Source organism: Brassica oleracea, chromosome C5, assembly GCF_000695525.1.
Source record: "Brassica oleracea var. oleracea cultivar TO1000 chromosome C5, BOL, whole genome shotgun sequence".
Lineage (NCBI taxonomy): Eukaryota > Viridiplantae > Streptophyta > Magnoliopsida > Brassicales > Brassicaceae > Brassica > Brassica oleracea.
Window position 1 is genome coordinate 6,605,673 of NC_027752.1, and position 7,456 is coordinate 6,613,128.

The 7,456-nt window shown below is 37.3% G+C and overlaps 1 protein-coding gene and 1 long non-coding RNA gene across 6 annotated transcripts in view; one reads left to right on the plus strand and one right to left on the minus strand.

Annotated features, from left to right (window-relative positions):
- LOC106344184 (26S proteasome non-ATPase regulatory subunit 10-like) overlaps nucleotides 1–2,250 on the plus strand; it is a 7,275-nt gene extending 5,025 nt beyond the window's left edge. For 2 of the 5 annotated variants that reach the window (XM_013783600.1, XM_013783604.1), the window contains one exon: nucleotides 1,999–2,179. The gene's annotated coding sequence lies outside the window, so the exon portion shown is untranslated. Of the gene's footprint in view, nucleotides 1–1,906; nucleotides 2,180–2,227 lie in introns of those variants that run through there. The other 3 variants (XM_013783602.1, XM_013783598.1, XM_013783599.1) reach the window with 3 other exon arrangements.
- A 2,420-nt stretch (nucleotides 2,251–4,670) lies between these two features.
- LOC106343103 lies at nucleotides 4,671–5,429 on the minus strand. Its single transcript, XR_001269916.1, has 3 exons — nucleotides 5,202–5,429; nucleotides 4,843–5,027; nucleotides 4,671–4,763 (listed from the first exon to the last, which is right to left on the minus strand). It is a non-coding gene; the product is annotated as an uncharacterized LOC106343103 (long non-coding RNA).
- Nucleotides 5,430–7,456: the final 2,027 nt, after the last annotated feature.

Below are 7,456 nucleotides of genomic sequence, written 5' to 3' on the forward strand. Positions count from 1 at the left end.
TTATTTAAAGCATGAGATAAATCGGCAGCAAGCTTAGTATTTTCAAGCAAGTACAAGTCTCACTTGGTGACACCTTTGCCAAGCAACCTACTAGTTTCAATATTCTGAAAGTAGACATCATTAGAAGTGAAAGTAACACTGCAATTCAAGTCATTAGTAGCTCTTTTAACTGATAACAAGTTTGAGGTGAAGCTAGGCATATAGAAAGCTTTAGAATCTTTGTTAAACAGCCTAAGATCACCTACTCCTTTAATTGGTACTCTTTCACCATTATCTATTGTAATATTTCCTAAGGCGGAGACAATGTTTTTAATCAATTTTAAATCACTGATCATGTGGTGACTAGCTCCTGAATCTATAACTAAAGGTTTTGCCAAATTAAATTTAGTTATAGCATTCAAGGAAGTTCCACAAGCAGTAGCATGTAAAGAGGTACCAAGTAAGTTACCAGAGTTATTCTTAAGGAGCTTGATGAGAGCCTCAATATCAGATCTCCAGATGGTCTCATCTTGAGTGTTCCTTAAGGCTGAGCCACTGCTGGAAGCTCCCCCTTTGTTTTCACAAGCTTCGTTGGTATGGCGCATGCTGCCTTGTATAGATGGCTCACCAATATCACCAGAGAAATTTGCTTTGGCATCATTGTAACCTGTCCTGAACTTCTGTGGCTTGGGATGGGGATGGAGTATCCATCACTTGTCCTTTCCATGGCCTTTCTTCTTGCAATGATCACAAATCCACACCTTCTTGTCTTCAGCTTTGAAAGAGCTTTTGTTTGCTGCTCCATCAGCCTGGTTTGCAAGCACCAGATCTTTCTTTCCTCCTCCAAAGGGACCAACTGAGCCTTGCTCCTTGTGAATCTCATAGCATCCCTCATCTAGAGAAGGTAGCTCCTTATTTCTTAGGATATGCTTGATGAGGTCAACATATCTTGGATGGAGGGTAAGCAGCAAAGCAAATACCTTGTCTTGCTCTCTCCTTTGATTAAGCACATCAGGATCAATAATTGATGGCCTGAGCATCTCAAGTTCAGCCCACAAGGATCTGAACTTCCCAAAATGTTTATCAAAGTCATTGTCCTCTTGTCTAAGAGTACTGATAGCCCTCTTGACTTCAAAGACTCTACTGATGTTGGAATTGTTTCCATACACCTTCTGAAGTGTATCCCACAGCTCCTTGGAAGTTTCACAATAGGAGTAACCTTCCTGAAGTGAAGGGTCAAGACTGTGCTGAAGAATGGACAACACCAACTGGTCCTCTTGACATTTCTTCTTGGCGCCATCATCAGCAACAACAACCTATTTGCCATCCGCTCCTAGGATAGTCTTCTTTTGTAGCATGCCTTCTTCAACAATCTCCCAAAACCCTCTGCCTCCAAAAGCTGTCTTAGCAAGCTTTGCCCAATGTAGATAGTTAGCTCCTTTAAGAGTAACTGGAATCACCACCATTCTTGAGTTTTCTCCTGAATCCATCAAGAATCACAAGAACAGAACTGGAAAAATTCAAGAACAGTTCAAGAACAGAGGAGAGAGACTTTAAAGAGAAAAAGAGAAATAAAACCAGAGTTAATCATATGCACTCTGCTAATCACAGCAACTTACCAAACCTCCCTCCAGCCTCCAGGAGGTGTAACCCAATCAGAGGGTCACGCGGTGATGAAACAGACATTCTTCATCGTCCTATGGGTTTCCAACACCATTGGCTTCTGCTGCGCTTTATTCTACACCTATTCTCTCTTACCAGCTAAAGGTTTGTTGACGCTGTGGTTTTTCTATATAGGAGCGTCTCTTTGCGTTTCTTACGCGTTAGCAATGGCTGTGATCTCACCGCAGCCTTTAGTTTTTCTTACCGCGTGCTTTGCCTTGTACCTGCTGTTTCCTCTGTATGTTTTGATGGAAGTTTTCCTAAGGCAATGGCAGAGGCATCAGACGGTAGCACCTGATCCCAAATTGAGCTGGTTTTGGAAAGTTTGATACAACATGTGTGGCTTTTTTACTACAGACAACAGGAGAACAGAGGACTCTGAGAATGTAAAAGACGCAACCCTCAAAACATCTGCCCATGTCCCTTGTGACCTTTTTTTTATTGCAATACTGTTCAGTTTGTAATGAATTGGCTTTACATACTACAGATACATGTAGTTCATTAACAAATGTGGTATATGTCAATGATTCCATGCATGTTAAAATATTCACCTTTTACTTTATTAACTAAGTATGGTTCATTACAGGCTCTAATGTCCCTATAACGCCCTACAAACTTTTTGTTGTTGTTGCTCCTGCAGCTCGAGGGGGATCTGTAATGTTTGATTTGCTCAGCTTTTGCAGGTGTGATCTTCACGCATTTTGCATGGAACCATTTCTCACAAACATTGTGTACAATCAATTGTGCTGATTCGTAAAAGCGTTGAGTTGACAAAGTAAAAGATGAATATTTTCACATGCATGAAATCATTCCTTACGTTACATATGGATATAAAAAATATATAGAAGCCAATTTATTGCAAAACTAAACGTTAATTGTAATTAAAAAATAATAATGAACAAAGAACATGGCATATGTCTTTTTTTTTTGGGTGTAAATTAGCCTGGGCATTCGGGTCCTCGGTTCGGGTTCGGGTCGGGTCGTTGCGGGTCTGATGGGGTAATTTGAAATTCTCGGTTCGGGATCGGTTCGGGTCTTTTCGGGTCCGGGTCGGGTTGGGTCTTAGATAGTTGGACCCAATAGGGTAATTAGAGTTTGTCGATTCGGATTCGGTTCGGTTACGGATCGGATTCGGTTTGGGTCTTGTCGGGTCCAACCGAAAAAAATACTTAAAACACACAGAACAAAACTATTTTACCTTCTACACCAATTACACAGTCAGGAATTCAGCCTACAATGAACGCATCACACACGCTCCTTATACTCTCGGCAGGGCCGGATCTGGGTTAAGGCCCCAAATCATCAAAAGAATTTTTTTTATATAAATGTTCTTGAAAAATGTTTAAGGCCTCCATATTCTCAGATTCGGCCCTGACTCTCGGAGTTCTATTTCCATAACCAATAGTCAGGGCTTTAGGCACCAAAAGTTATCTATTTTCTAGGGGCACCAAATTGTAAAAGTTCTCTTAGGTCCAGTGGCTTGTGATCTTAGATTCTTAGGCTTGTGATCTTATATTTTTTTCATGCGCCCGGGCCGGTTCGAACCTATGTTTTCAATTTATTTCCTTTTTTCTTTTTTCTTTTTGGTAATAACTAAATCTGATCGATGTTGATTCCTTTTTTACCAATCTTAGTTTCCGTTTTTGTATATTGTATTAAATGATTTTCATCTAAAATAGAACAAGTCAACTAGTTTTCTTTTCCAAGTCGATGTCATTTGATTTAGCAAAAAAATTCATCTTTCCTCCTCTTTCATTTTGATTGGATACAAACAAGTAACAAATTATTTTTGTCTATATTTCTAAAACTAAGAACAAATCTGAAACTTCTTGTTAATACTCTATATCCCACTCCCTCCTACCTACAACTGAAGGATTCATAATTTTTTTACAAACTAAACTAATTTCAAAGTGATTGTTACCTTAGGTTGTATTTACCAGTGTATGCATTTCTCTGTTTTTCAATTACAGTGAAATAAAGTTATTCTAATTACTCATGCATTTTTGTAAAAGTGTTGCTGGCAACAAAACAAGAAATCAGTTAAGTAGATAAAAGACAAATTGGTGTAATCTGAAACTAATGGTATATTCCCAAGTAATCTCATGGTAGATGCATATAAACATTTTAGAATCATCATTTTATCAATATATGGTAGATCAATCTATTAGGGCTCTTGAAATTCAGCATTAAAAACATTTTGGGATTTTGTTCAGTTTAAAAAAGTAAAATTATAAAATTATTTTGTTTGGGGGCATAATTTTTCTATTGCGATTTATGCGCCATAGAACTACGGACCGGCAATGCCAATAGTTTGTAACTTTGTTTCTAACTTTGGATGGCAGCAAAAACTACATCACATGCACACTCCTAAATTTAATAAAAACAAATACATAGGCACTCAATCTAGACAACGGACCTTCTAATCATACCGAGAAAATGTCACACACAAACATGAAACATATACAAAGAAATTATCAAATCCTGCGCGGGAGCTTTCCCTAGTATATATATATATACTAGGGTCGGCCCACCCTACGGACGGGATATAATTTATTTGTTATTATATGGTTATTTTTTGTATAATTTACATTTGACTTCATGAATACATCACCTAGAATGTTCTCTCTAGTCATCTAAGTTTTCAACTCTTTGCTTTCTTTCATATGAAAAACAAAAAGTTAGTATAACAAATCTAAGGAACAATAACAACTGAAGATAACACGTTCACTAATCTCATCTACAATTTTGTGTTTTATTTTAATCAAGATCTGCCAGATTGATGGAATTGATGGAGCATGTACGTAAATTGAAGATTCAATCACTCCTTGCCATTTACCTCCTCTATAACCCAGAACTTAGAAATATGTCAACTAACATGCATATGCCATTCAGTATTAATTTTATTTATTAATTAAGTCGCAAACATTGGAAGATTAAACAAAAGACACTGTTTTTTTAAAGCATAACGTCAACAAAGTTTCGGAAAAATAGGACGGTCTTCATGTGGAGAGCTTAAGTAAATATTTCTTGAGTGCACTCCCTACTGCTAGAACCAGGTTTTCCTCTGCAGAGCTCTCGGCACAAGTTGGCTGGACAGGTGCTGTCTTTGCAGCCAAATCTACCTATGTTGATGCCATTGTTTGTGTTATTTTTTAAAATAAAATTATTAGCTTCTCTTAACATCAAAAGGATTTCATGTACCAGATAAATAGGAATCCAGAGTGAAGAAAGGCTTGCTCCATGACATAAACCAGCAAAAGAAGTAAAAGACCTGAAATCCACAATTGCTTTGGATTTGCGTTATCCAAAGTACTTTGCTGTCTTAATGCCAATGAATTTTTGCAACCACAAGTACTCTTCTGGAAAATTCATGCCAATTTGAAGCCCTAAAAAGAATCAAATAACAAACATATAAAAGAAAAACACACAACATCTGACAATGGAAAATGAAAAAGGATGATGATGATCCATGATTTACTCCAATGCTTTAAATGGCTAATCCAAGCTTCAGTATAGATAATACATTGTGGATATGGTTTTAAACTAATTGTTCTTCATACCTGTTGGAGGAGACCAGGTATAACAATCTGGAGATCGATGTATACATGACGAACTCTACAATCATCTAGACAGCCATGATAGTATTTAAACTCTGTAACTTCTCGTGATATCCGATCTTTTCATTATAAATCTTAGGATCATCAGTTTCCATTTCTTGAGACTTGATTAGCCACTGGGGACTTGAGTCTTGGCTTACGTCTATTAAACCTTCATCACTTAAGCAATGCATCTAGTTGATGCATATAAATAGATCCGTGAGCTATGACTATTTAACAAAAAATCATGACAAAATAGTAGAGAAGCAACATAATAAATTCAGATTCTATCATTGAGGGGACATGAAGAGCTACCTTTTCATAAAACAGGAGCATGTTGAATCCCATAAGCTCTCCTCTTTACTTGACAGTGCGTGCTCCCCAGAAACACAGAAGAAGCGCCACCACCGTTTGGGACAACGGCCAGACTTTAATCTAAATCGGAAAAAATGGATATGGAATTTGATTAATCTCCTGAAGCAGTGAGATTTGGTGAAGTATTTATCCCTATTGATAGTCTCAGGAATTAGGGATTTGAGATAAAAATTGAGAAAATGGGTCATTAAAGTCGACTTAGTGGCAAAGTTGAACGGAGGAAGTTAATGGAGAGACGTTATGAAGTGGATTCAATGAGGAACAAAGGCGTTACACTTAGGTTCTATAGTCGGTCGTGGAAGATAAGGTACAAAGAAGAAGACGACGCTAGAAGACAGACAAAGTGTTAGTGGGTCCAATATTTAGTTTGGGTCAAGATTGGGCTTTCCTCCTACTCAAACGAAAAAAACACTGAATATATAAGCCCAACGATTAAAGCCCAATAGATCTCAGATTAAATAAAGTGATGCGTTTTGGGCGGAAGAGACACGTGTCACGTTCTTCTTGCACAAATTGATGAGCTGGAATCCTAGGTGGACACCCTGGGAGTGATTCAAGGGTCTTCTTTATATATAAAGATATATGTATGTAGAAAATTTGGTGTGTTTCATGAGTTTTATGAGGCTTTCGGAGTTAAAAATTGCGAATGATTAGTGAATAAGTTTAATGCCATGCCAACAAGAAAAGACTAGCTGGCATAGAGCCAGACTTACACTGGTATCTTGCAGCCGTTCAGGATTATTATAAGGCCTTAATATGTTCGAATCAATTAGAAACCCATCAGGAGATTGCTATGCTTGAATGGATGATTTTATGTGGGTAATTAGCAAAAGAGATTAATTGTGGAAATGCTAGTGATTGCAGATCTTTTATGATTATCTTGTTAGGTTCCACTTTTTGTCTTTAGTTTTTTGCTCTCCACTCCGGTATGAACACCATGTGGGAATATAATATCTTTATAAAAGGTTGATGTAGGGTCTTTCTTTATACTCATTCCGCGTGGTGCATGTTTCATTTCCTGCCTTTTGCTCCAAAGCTCCCTCTTAACACACTCAAGCTCGATACTTTCTTTTGTTTTAAGAGTGTATATAAATCTGAATTGTAGGTAACTAGGCCACGAGAGAAAATAAAATTCCCCTCCCTTACTCTGTAAGTTAAATTTACATGAACCCTAAGATCTTTAAACATCTAGGTTAATCACATAATAGAATCATATGAATGTTTATAGAGTTACCTGGATTTATTTTGCCTGAGAGATCTTCCTGAATGGATTGAATCCTGAATGGAAGATGAACAGCTCAATCACTTCTTAGGAACTCTTAGGTTTCTCTCGCTTCGCCTATAACGTTAGTTGTTGCTTTTAGGATATCTTTATGATGATCTAAAGATATGTACTTATAGGTGGAGAGATGACCTAATTCCTCTTTAGGGTTTCCTTTAGATTAATCTCAACCGTCCATCAAGGTAGAGATAAATTAGGAATTACTCATTTATTTCCAATTTCATTGGTCACCAAATATATTAAGGAATAGCAATATTCCAATAGAAAACGGATAACTATAAGACCATATAATAGGGAAAGGAAATATTCCTTACAGTCTCCCACTTGGTCGTTAGTGAGATCCACTAATGTTTTCTTTATGGAATCATAAGGTCGGCATAATATGCTATAACTTTATTTTTTTCATTTGGTCATCATAAGTGTCTTGACTAATCTAGTAATCAATGAGAGTCATGGCGGTCGCACATCATTCTGCAACATGATCCCTTCCATGTACTACCGCATTGACCACCTTCATAGTTAGACCATAAACATAAGTAGGAGTATCGTAATGGTCCCTTTA